Source organism: Lycium barbarum, chromosome 3 (assembly GCF_019175385.1).
Source record: "Lycium barbarum isolate Lr01 chromosome 3, ASM1917538v2, whole genome shotgun sequence".
Lineage (NCBI taxonomy): Eukaryota > Viridiplantae > Streptophyta > Magnoliopsida > Solanales > Solanaceae > Lycium > Lycium barbarum.
In genome coordinates, this window is record NC_083339.1 from 25,373,622 (window position 1) to 25,381,956 (window position 8,335).

Below are 8,335 nucleotides of genomic sequence, written 5' to 3' on the forward strand. Positions count from 1 at the left end.
GTTAGTCACTAAAAAACCTAAAAAGTTATCCTACCAGCGTGCAAATGACACCCTAGTTAACCCATTTGAGCCTTTAGCCTTTTCTTTGATAGCAGTTAATTAGCCTTACCCCTTTGTTCTATAACACTCGATGTTTGATCCAAAACACTCCAGAAGCACTTTAATCAATTACAAGTATAATGGGAGATGGGATGATAAATAAAGAGGGGAAATGGTTATAAATTGTAATCTAGGAAAGACAAGGGGAGCACCGAATGAACAGAACTAGTTCACCAGTTAGTTGGGAGTCCAAAAAAAAAAAAAAAAAAAGAGTTTCCCTTCTAACGTGTGTAACTTCCAAAAAAAAAAAGAATGGTGCTTAAACAAAGAAAATGGGTAAATTGGGGAGAAAGTTAAAGGTTGGTTGGTACTGAATAAGGGCTAACAAAGAAAGCGTGCAAGAATGACGAATGTATAATGTATTAAAGTGCTTTGGGAGGTTAGTCACTATTATCCAAATAATTCCTACCCGTCCCGTAGCCTACATTACAACCCTCGAAGTCCTACTTGATTCTAGGTTCGTCTTACTTGGATTAGTAGAGTGGTTACACTACGGGCAAGCATATGGTATATCGTACATTACATGTGATGTTCTTTGCGAGAATGAGTGCATTTATTGATTTCAGGTCCATTGATTTAAACATGTGTTTCTTGATGAAATATGGACTACTTTGTTGAGGTGAGGGCACACAATTAGCAATAGAGCAGTGAAGTGTTGATTTCTTGATCATAAGGTTGCCTATCTGCTTTAAAGTGGTGTCGTTGAGTCAACTGTTTTGAAATTCGAAATGTTCTCTTGGAAAAGAAGTACTTGGTGCTGAAAATGAGTTTTGTTTTTAAACCTTTGGCATGGCTTTCGCAATCTGGGTCGTTGGTTTGTTTTTGAAAATCTCTCTTCAAGAGTTAGCCATACTAGCCGAATCTCGTTGCAGACCTGTTTGAATGAGTGAGCTAGAAGGGTAGTCTGATGCTGGTTTGTGTTTGCTCGAGGGCGAGCAAAGTCTAAGTGGGGGGTGGTGATATTTGGCACAAATATCATGTTTTGTGTCGTATTACAACTTCTTCTTATGACTTTTATCGCTTAATTCATGAAGTAACCGTCGTATTTGAACTAATGTCGTTATATTTTATGTGTATAGGTACGATAACGACAAACGATGGAAACTGTGCTTGAAATGATGGGAATGCGTAGCATATGTCGATTGGCTGAGGCGACGAGGCACAGATCGCAAAGGACGAATTAAAAGGAGTTAACCGACTGAAGATACTCCGCTTTCCTCCCGCATCGCGGATGGATCGCGAGAGGCTTCAGAACTTCAGGCTATCGAGGTGCATCGCGTGAAGAAAGCGGAACAACCAAACTCAGTCATCAGTGTTGCGCGATCCATCCGCATCGCGTGAAGAAGGCGAGGACCTGCAGAACATTGCGCGATCCTTCCGCGATGCGGAAGGAAAGCGGGGATCTGCGGATGTTTTCCCGATTAGACTAGGATTTGGATTCCTTATTTATTATTTTTACCCTAGCCTATATATAGACGTTTTAATAGCTGAGAACGGTGTGCTGAGATTATTCAAGGATTTGTAAGCCACCGTTCTCCTTTTTTTTCTCTCTCTAGGTTATTTTATTTTTCATCTTTTTCAACCCTAGTTTATTCATGGCTTCTTTTGTCTATGATCGAACCATGAGTAGCTAATCTCCTAATTCTAGGGTTGTGGCGAAAGACTTGAAAGTTGATGTGATGACAATTATTATCTATTGATTTTTCATATTGTGGGTTGCTTATTTATTCTTGATTTCAATTGTTTGATTATCTGGCCAATAGTTAGACACTATCTGTGGTGCGTGAATTAAACTTGAGAAAGGGAATTCACGTACGTAATAAGAATAAATAGAGTTTGTTCGATTTAATCGTTTATCTAATGAGGATAGAGATATACCCTTTAGCCCTACTTAGTTGAATACGGAGAAATAAATGCGTTCTTGTTACCTCTGATGACCATAGAGATATAGGCGTTATAGTAACATCTACAAGTTTGTGAGTAGTTCGAGAGAATATCATAAAGCATAATTAACTCGTTAACTAGTAACCCAGGAAATAAAATAGGTGGAATTGTCTGAAGATCAACTGGATTGTCGAAAGCCATAACCCTAGATCTTTCTCTCATTTGAAAATTCTTACAGCCCTTGTCAACATAGTCCCAGTCATAAAAACACCCATCACAAATTGTTTACTTTTCAGTTTTAGTTTAGTACAACAAACAATCTTGATTTTCACTTTCTTGAATAGTTTCATTCGAATTTGAATTAGTTTAACAGTAGAATCTAAGTCTTTGTGGGATCGATATCTGGACTTAACAGTCTATATTACTTGTACGACCACGTATACTTGCGTGTGCGATTGGGAGCAACAAGTTTTTTTAATATGGGATTCACTTTTTTTTTTAATATTGCTTGATTTTGTTAATATGGGGTCCACTTTTTTTTTCCCGTGAGTTTGGGTGTGGTGGGTTCCACTTTTTTTCTTCTCTTTTTTTTTTTAATACTGATTGGTGTTTAATATGGAGCCCAAATTTTATTTTATTTTTAATATTAGTTATTTTTTTTTAATATATATGGGGCCCATAATTTATTTATTTTAACTTGGAAATGACGACGAAAAAGGAGCCGGTTGGACGAACAAAAAGGAGCCCAACCGGCTCTTCTAAATAGTTAGAATTACAACCTAGTACCCTACTACTACAAAAAAAAAAGTCCAAACTTAGACAGAACACAAAAAAAACTTCCTATCTTACAATTACTATCAAAAAATATAAACAAAAACCTTGCTAATCTATCATGATCATCATCATCAATCTCCAAAAGTTCACCAAAATCAGTGTAGTGCAAAATCAAATCTACCAACCATCTGAAGTATCCATTTGATGTCTCTCAACTTCTCTCTGCATTCCAATCATCCTTATTCTCAGTTGAAGTTGTGCTACTGCTATTAAAAACCTTAAACCCTGCAAAGGATTTAGTATTCCCACCACATTTTCTGCTGTTCTTGTCCTTAACCTATCTGCATCTGTCACCACAATCTCCATGGCTAATCTTAGTGTCTCTATATTCTCATCCACTTCTCTGATTTCTCCGTCTGCATAAATAATTAAGTAATTAAAAGCAAACTTTTAAATGAAGTCGTCACGCACTACAACATGGTATCAGACAAGAGGTCAACAACAACAGTATACCCAGTGTGTTTCAACAAATGGAGTCCGAGGAGGGTGGGGTCTGCGCAGATCTGATCACAATCTTTGTGGGGTAGAGAGGTTGTTTCCGATAGTCACCCTCGACAGAGATCCTAGGTTCAAATCTTACTGCCTTCCGAAAGGCCCAAAAAACAAATCCACATGTTTTGTCCATGAAGAGGAATTCAGACTAACACGTGAAGGAAGTGAACTGTGGAATGAAAATTATCATGCACTATAACATGGTATCAGAACAGGCAAGAAATCCTAGGTTCAACTCTTGCGGCCTTTCGAAAAGCAAAAAAAATAATAGAAATTCCACATGTCTGGTCCATGAAGAGGAAAATGATTACGAAAAGCAAAAAAAATAATTAAAATTCCACATGTTTGGTCCATGAAGAGGAAATCAAACTAGCACAACATGATTACGTACTCCCTAATGTCATTTTCAAATATCGTCTCAGGTTTTGACAATGATTATTAATCATAACGGTTATATTGATTAAATAATCATTTACCCATCTTTAAACGAGTAATAATTATTAAAAAAAAATATATGGATCACTTATCGAAGAAAGCTTAAATTTGAAATAAATAATTAACTTCTTGATTTCTTAAAGTGATACTGATGTAAAACGATAATTTCCTGAACTCCGGCCTGCATCATCTTTTCCAAATTTATTTTCAAATATTCTTGTCATTTCTCCCCACACCCTCCCTTTTTTATCCTTTTTAAAAAAACAAAGAGACGAAAAACCTAAATTGAAATAAATAATTGTTTCGATGGAACCTTCTCTTCTACCGTAGATTAGAAGTAGATACAAGCCATCAACAACCCCCTCCTCCCAAAAAAAAAAAACAACTACTAATCGAGGAGCTAGTTAGAGAATCGATGTAAGTCAACTCTGGCCCTGCTAGAGAAGAGGCCGGAACCAAAATGCCCCAAAAAAAAACATTTTGAACCAAAATACCCCACCAAAAAAAAAAAATACCAAAGTACCTTTAGCGCAGTAAAATACTGCGCTATAGCACTTCACGGAGACGGAGCCGTTAAGTGCTATAGCGCAGTATTTTACTGCTCTATAAAAAATTTCTCTCACCTATAACGCAGTAAAATACTACGCTATAGGACTTTTTCTCTCACCTATAGCGCAGTAAAATACTGCGCTATATCGCCCCACTAAAACCCCATCGGGTTCCACCACTGGTCCCTCCAGTGGCAAAAACAAATTGAAAACGCCATTGGAGGCGAGCCAAGGTGGTCCCCACATCCAAAAAACGTCGCTTTCTATTAAATTTCGTCCGGAAAGTTTAGATTCTCGGTATATTCAAGTCAAGGAGCAAGATTCTAAGTTCGAATTTTGAGAAAAAGCGGCGTACAACTCGATTAAAATAACTCTACAAAAAATCTTCGATTAAGGTTTTCTACTATGAACTTTTGTTATTATTTTGTTATATACATTATATTGCATGCATGTTTAACATTTAATCGTCGTTAATTTCCAAAAAAAAAAAACAAATTTCATTTTTTTTTTGTTTGATCGGGCTTGGCAGTGGCTTATGCCACTGTTTCGTTTTTTTTTTTTTTGTTTAATTAATTATTTGTTAAATGTTTATGAATTGTTAATTTGTTAAATTTTATGAATTGTTAATTTGTTATATGTTTATGAGTTGTTAATTTGTTAATTATTTATGAATTGTTAATGAATTATTATTTTGTTAATTGAGTATTTGTTAAATATTCTTTATGAATTGAAAGAAGTTGATTGGTAATGAATTATTATGTTGTTAACACTTTGTTTGGATGATTGTTATATATTTTTTGACATTTATCGTATTGTGTTGTATTGTATAGGACTAAATCAGTGGTTACATAAAATAGGACCTTTCGTCGTTACATAACAATAAAATTAAAGTAGCAATCAAAGCAAACATTTTATTTAAACTAACAACATAATATAATACAATAGGTAACAACCATCCAAACAAGTTGTAAATGATTATGAAATGTTAATCTATATAATTTTAAAAGCGTGAATATATATGTTAAATAAAAAAAGATTATCTTAAAAAGAATAGTTAAAGTTCTTCTTTTCGTAAATACATAATCTAACGAAAAAAATGTAAAGTTTGTAGGAAAATATGTGGTCGGCGAATATACTCTTTTAGTTTAATTTTATCGTAGTTGTGTTGGCTATTTAGTCAACTAAAAATATATCACATATTCAAAATAGAGTTCCAAACAAACATTACTGCTGAATTTCGATTCCCAAACTAATTAACTTAACAAGTCTTTGACATCACATATGTGATGACAAAGATTTTTAAGTTAATTACTTTTGAATTATGTGATGGCAAAGACTTGTTAAGTTAATTAGTTTGTATAGCGCAGTAAAATACTACGCTATAGTACTTAAAAAAAAAAGGTACTTTGGTAACTTTTTTTTCTATTGGGTATTTTGATTCAAAATATTTTTTTTGGGCATTTTGGTTCCGGACTCGCTAGAGTACGGATGTAAGTCTAAAAGAGTAACAATACTAAGGATGAAAATCATAGAAATAGAGAGACAAGAGAGACTCGCTAGAGAACGGATGTAAGTCTAACTCTAACCCTGCTAGGAAAAGGAAGCAAACTCCTGCTCGACGCAGGACAGAGTAAACTATTTTCAAACCCTCAAAAGGGCTAAAGGGAGTAACTAAAAATACTTTCTCTCTAACAACTTAAATTTTTAGACGAAATAATCAATACCTGACGGTAGTTCGATTACGAACCGCTGTGCTAGTCGCATCAACGGTGGGGCCACCACGCTTTCTTGAATTTTGCCAATTCGTCCATAAGATTCTTCTCTTCAACCCTTGTTTCTACTCTCAACCTATTAATCCTCTCAACTTGATTTTCATTCAAATCATTAACAGAATTCATAACAAGTGAAAAAGCTAAACCTGGTTTAAACCCTGCAATCCAAAAAAAAACTTTTTTCCAATGGTGTAAACCATGCAGGTGAAAACATGTAAAACACATTTCTATGTGTCATTCTTGATTTTTCCTCATAGTATTCTTGATAATGAGCGAGAACACGAAAAATAAGGTCTCGAATAACACCCTCTTGTGATTCATTAAGTGTGTTTTGTGCTATGATAATTTCATTCAAGAATTGTTCTTGGCGTTGTAACCACCCTTGAAAAAAGGATGAAAATGAACTAATAGTTATGTTTGTTTCATATGAGCCAGGTGGCATACTTGGTTTTCTTTTTGGAGTTCTAAGAAGAAATAGAACAGAGAGTAGAAGAAAAGAAAGAAAGTGGTGACAATGATGAAACAGAGAGGGAGACATTTTGTACCGTGTATTTAAAGAGGGGACATTTTTCAAACAATATACTCCCTCAGTCTATTTTTACGGTCATGTGTACTGCAAATAGATGTTTGCTTTTTTTATTCAGTTTAAAAAATCAAGATATAATTTATCATTTTATACTCATTTTAACTTTATTATTAATTATTGAGTTGGAAACTTCAAGATATTGTTAGTGATCACACAACTTCTAAAATATGTTTAAGTGATTTCAATAATTAGATGATTTAGTAATAATTAGGATGATATAATAAAACTGTAATTCTATTTATTGTTACTTAAGAGATGTATCAAATTAATACAGAATTGAAAATGGAGGAGGGAATACAAAATTGTTGAAAAGGGGTTTGTATTTTAGTGAAGAGTGAAATGAATTTCTAAATCTTTTTTGTTTTTGGGGTATTTTGCTTAGTTGTTAGGAATTCTCAACTTCTACTAGACTAAATGAAAGGAATTTTAAGGGTAGAAATGGAACATGAAAGTTAATGAGAAAGAGGAACTTGGCAATGTGATGAAAGAGGCACTTGTCAATCCTACTGGCTTCATAGGATGAGATCAAACAATTCTATTTTTAGGTGACGAGAAAGGCAGAAGCCTGTGGTATTTTTTTCCATGTCCTGACTCGGTGGCACTAGTTTCAAAATGCACTGCCTTTTTGCTCCATCCCAATTTATACGACACTTTTTTTCTTGGTCAGTGCCAAAAAATATGATATCTTTTTATATAACAACGACAAATGATATCTTTTCATATAACAACGACAACATACCCAGTGAATCTCGCAATAGGGTCTGAGGAGGGTAAAGTGTACGTAGACCTTACTCCTACCTTTGGAAGGTAGGGAGGTTGTTTTCGAAAGACCCTGGGCTCCAGAGAAAGCATGGCAAAAAAAAAGCTAGATATCTTTTTTTATTTAGTAAAAATATTAACTTCAAACTTCTCATTTTACTCTTAATGAGATGAATTATAGTCACGTAAATATCCATGACTTATTTTAAACCACAAGTTTCAAAAGTTTTCATTTTATTCTTAAATTTCGTGTCAAGTCAAACACCCTCATATAAATTGGGAAGGAGGGAGTAGTTAAAACTTTAAAAAAAAAAAAAAAAAAAAAAAAGGAAGAGAGAAAATTACTATTACCTGATTTAGCAACCTAGAGCCAAACTATATATAACGACCCGTTCAGTTGTTTTGAGTATTAGAATGCTTCAATTGGAGTAGTTGATCCAACACAATATTGATTTTCAGTAGTGCTTCTCCCCTGCTCTTTATAGTAATTACTAAAATAACAATTGAAGCTAACTAAAAAAAATTGAATAACTTTTAAACTATAAAATAAAGTTAAGCGATTAAGTTGCTAATTACCATAAGTTGAGTGACCATCTAAGTCACTAACTTGATAGAGTTAATAGAGTTAAGGGGGGACAAACAGTAAAGAATAATTAACATAGAAAACCCCTCGAGGCCTAAGTTGGGTGGATGGGGAGGGTCTTCGAAGCGGTGGCTTTTGTCTTGAGTGTTAGTACTACCATTTCAGAATGAGAAACACATTTCATTTACGTAGACAAAAGGACATGGACACACTTCAGAAACCATCAGCTTTTTGTCCTCATCTGGTTGTCACAACGTAGAGCTTTTTTTCATCCCTTGCATGTGAAGTCGGCGACTTATATAGCACAAAAAAAAAATTGGAACCAAAATAACACCAAAAAAAA

General features: G+C 34.4%; 1 pseudogene; it reads right to left on the reverse strand.

The window, feature by feature from the left end:
* Positions 1-2,130: 2,130 nt before the first annotated feature.
* LOC132630817 (protein ZW2-like) lies at positions 2,131-6,634 on the reverse strand (annotated as a pseudogene).
* Positions 6,635-8,335: the final 1,701 nt, after the last annotated feature.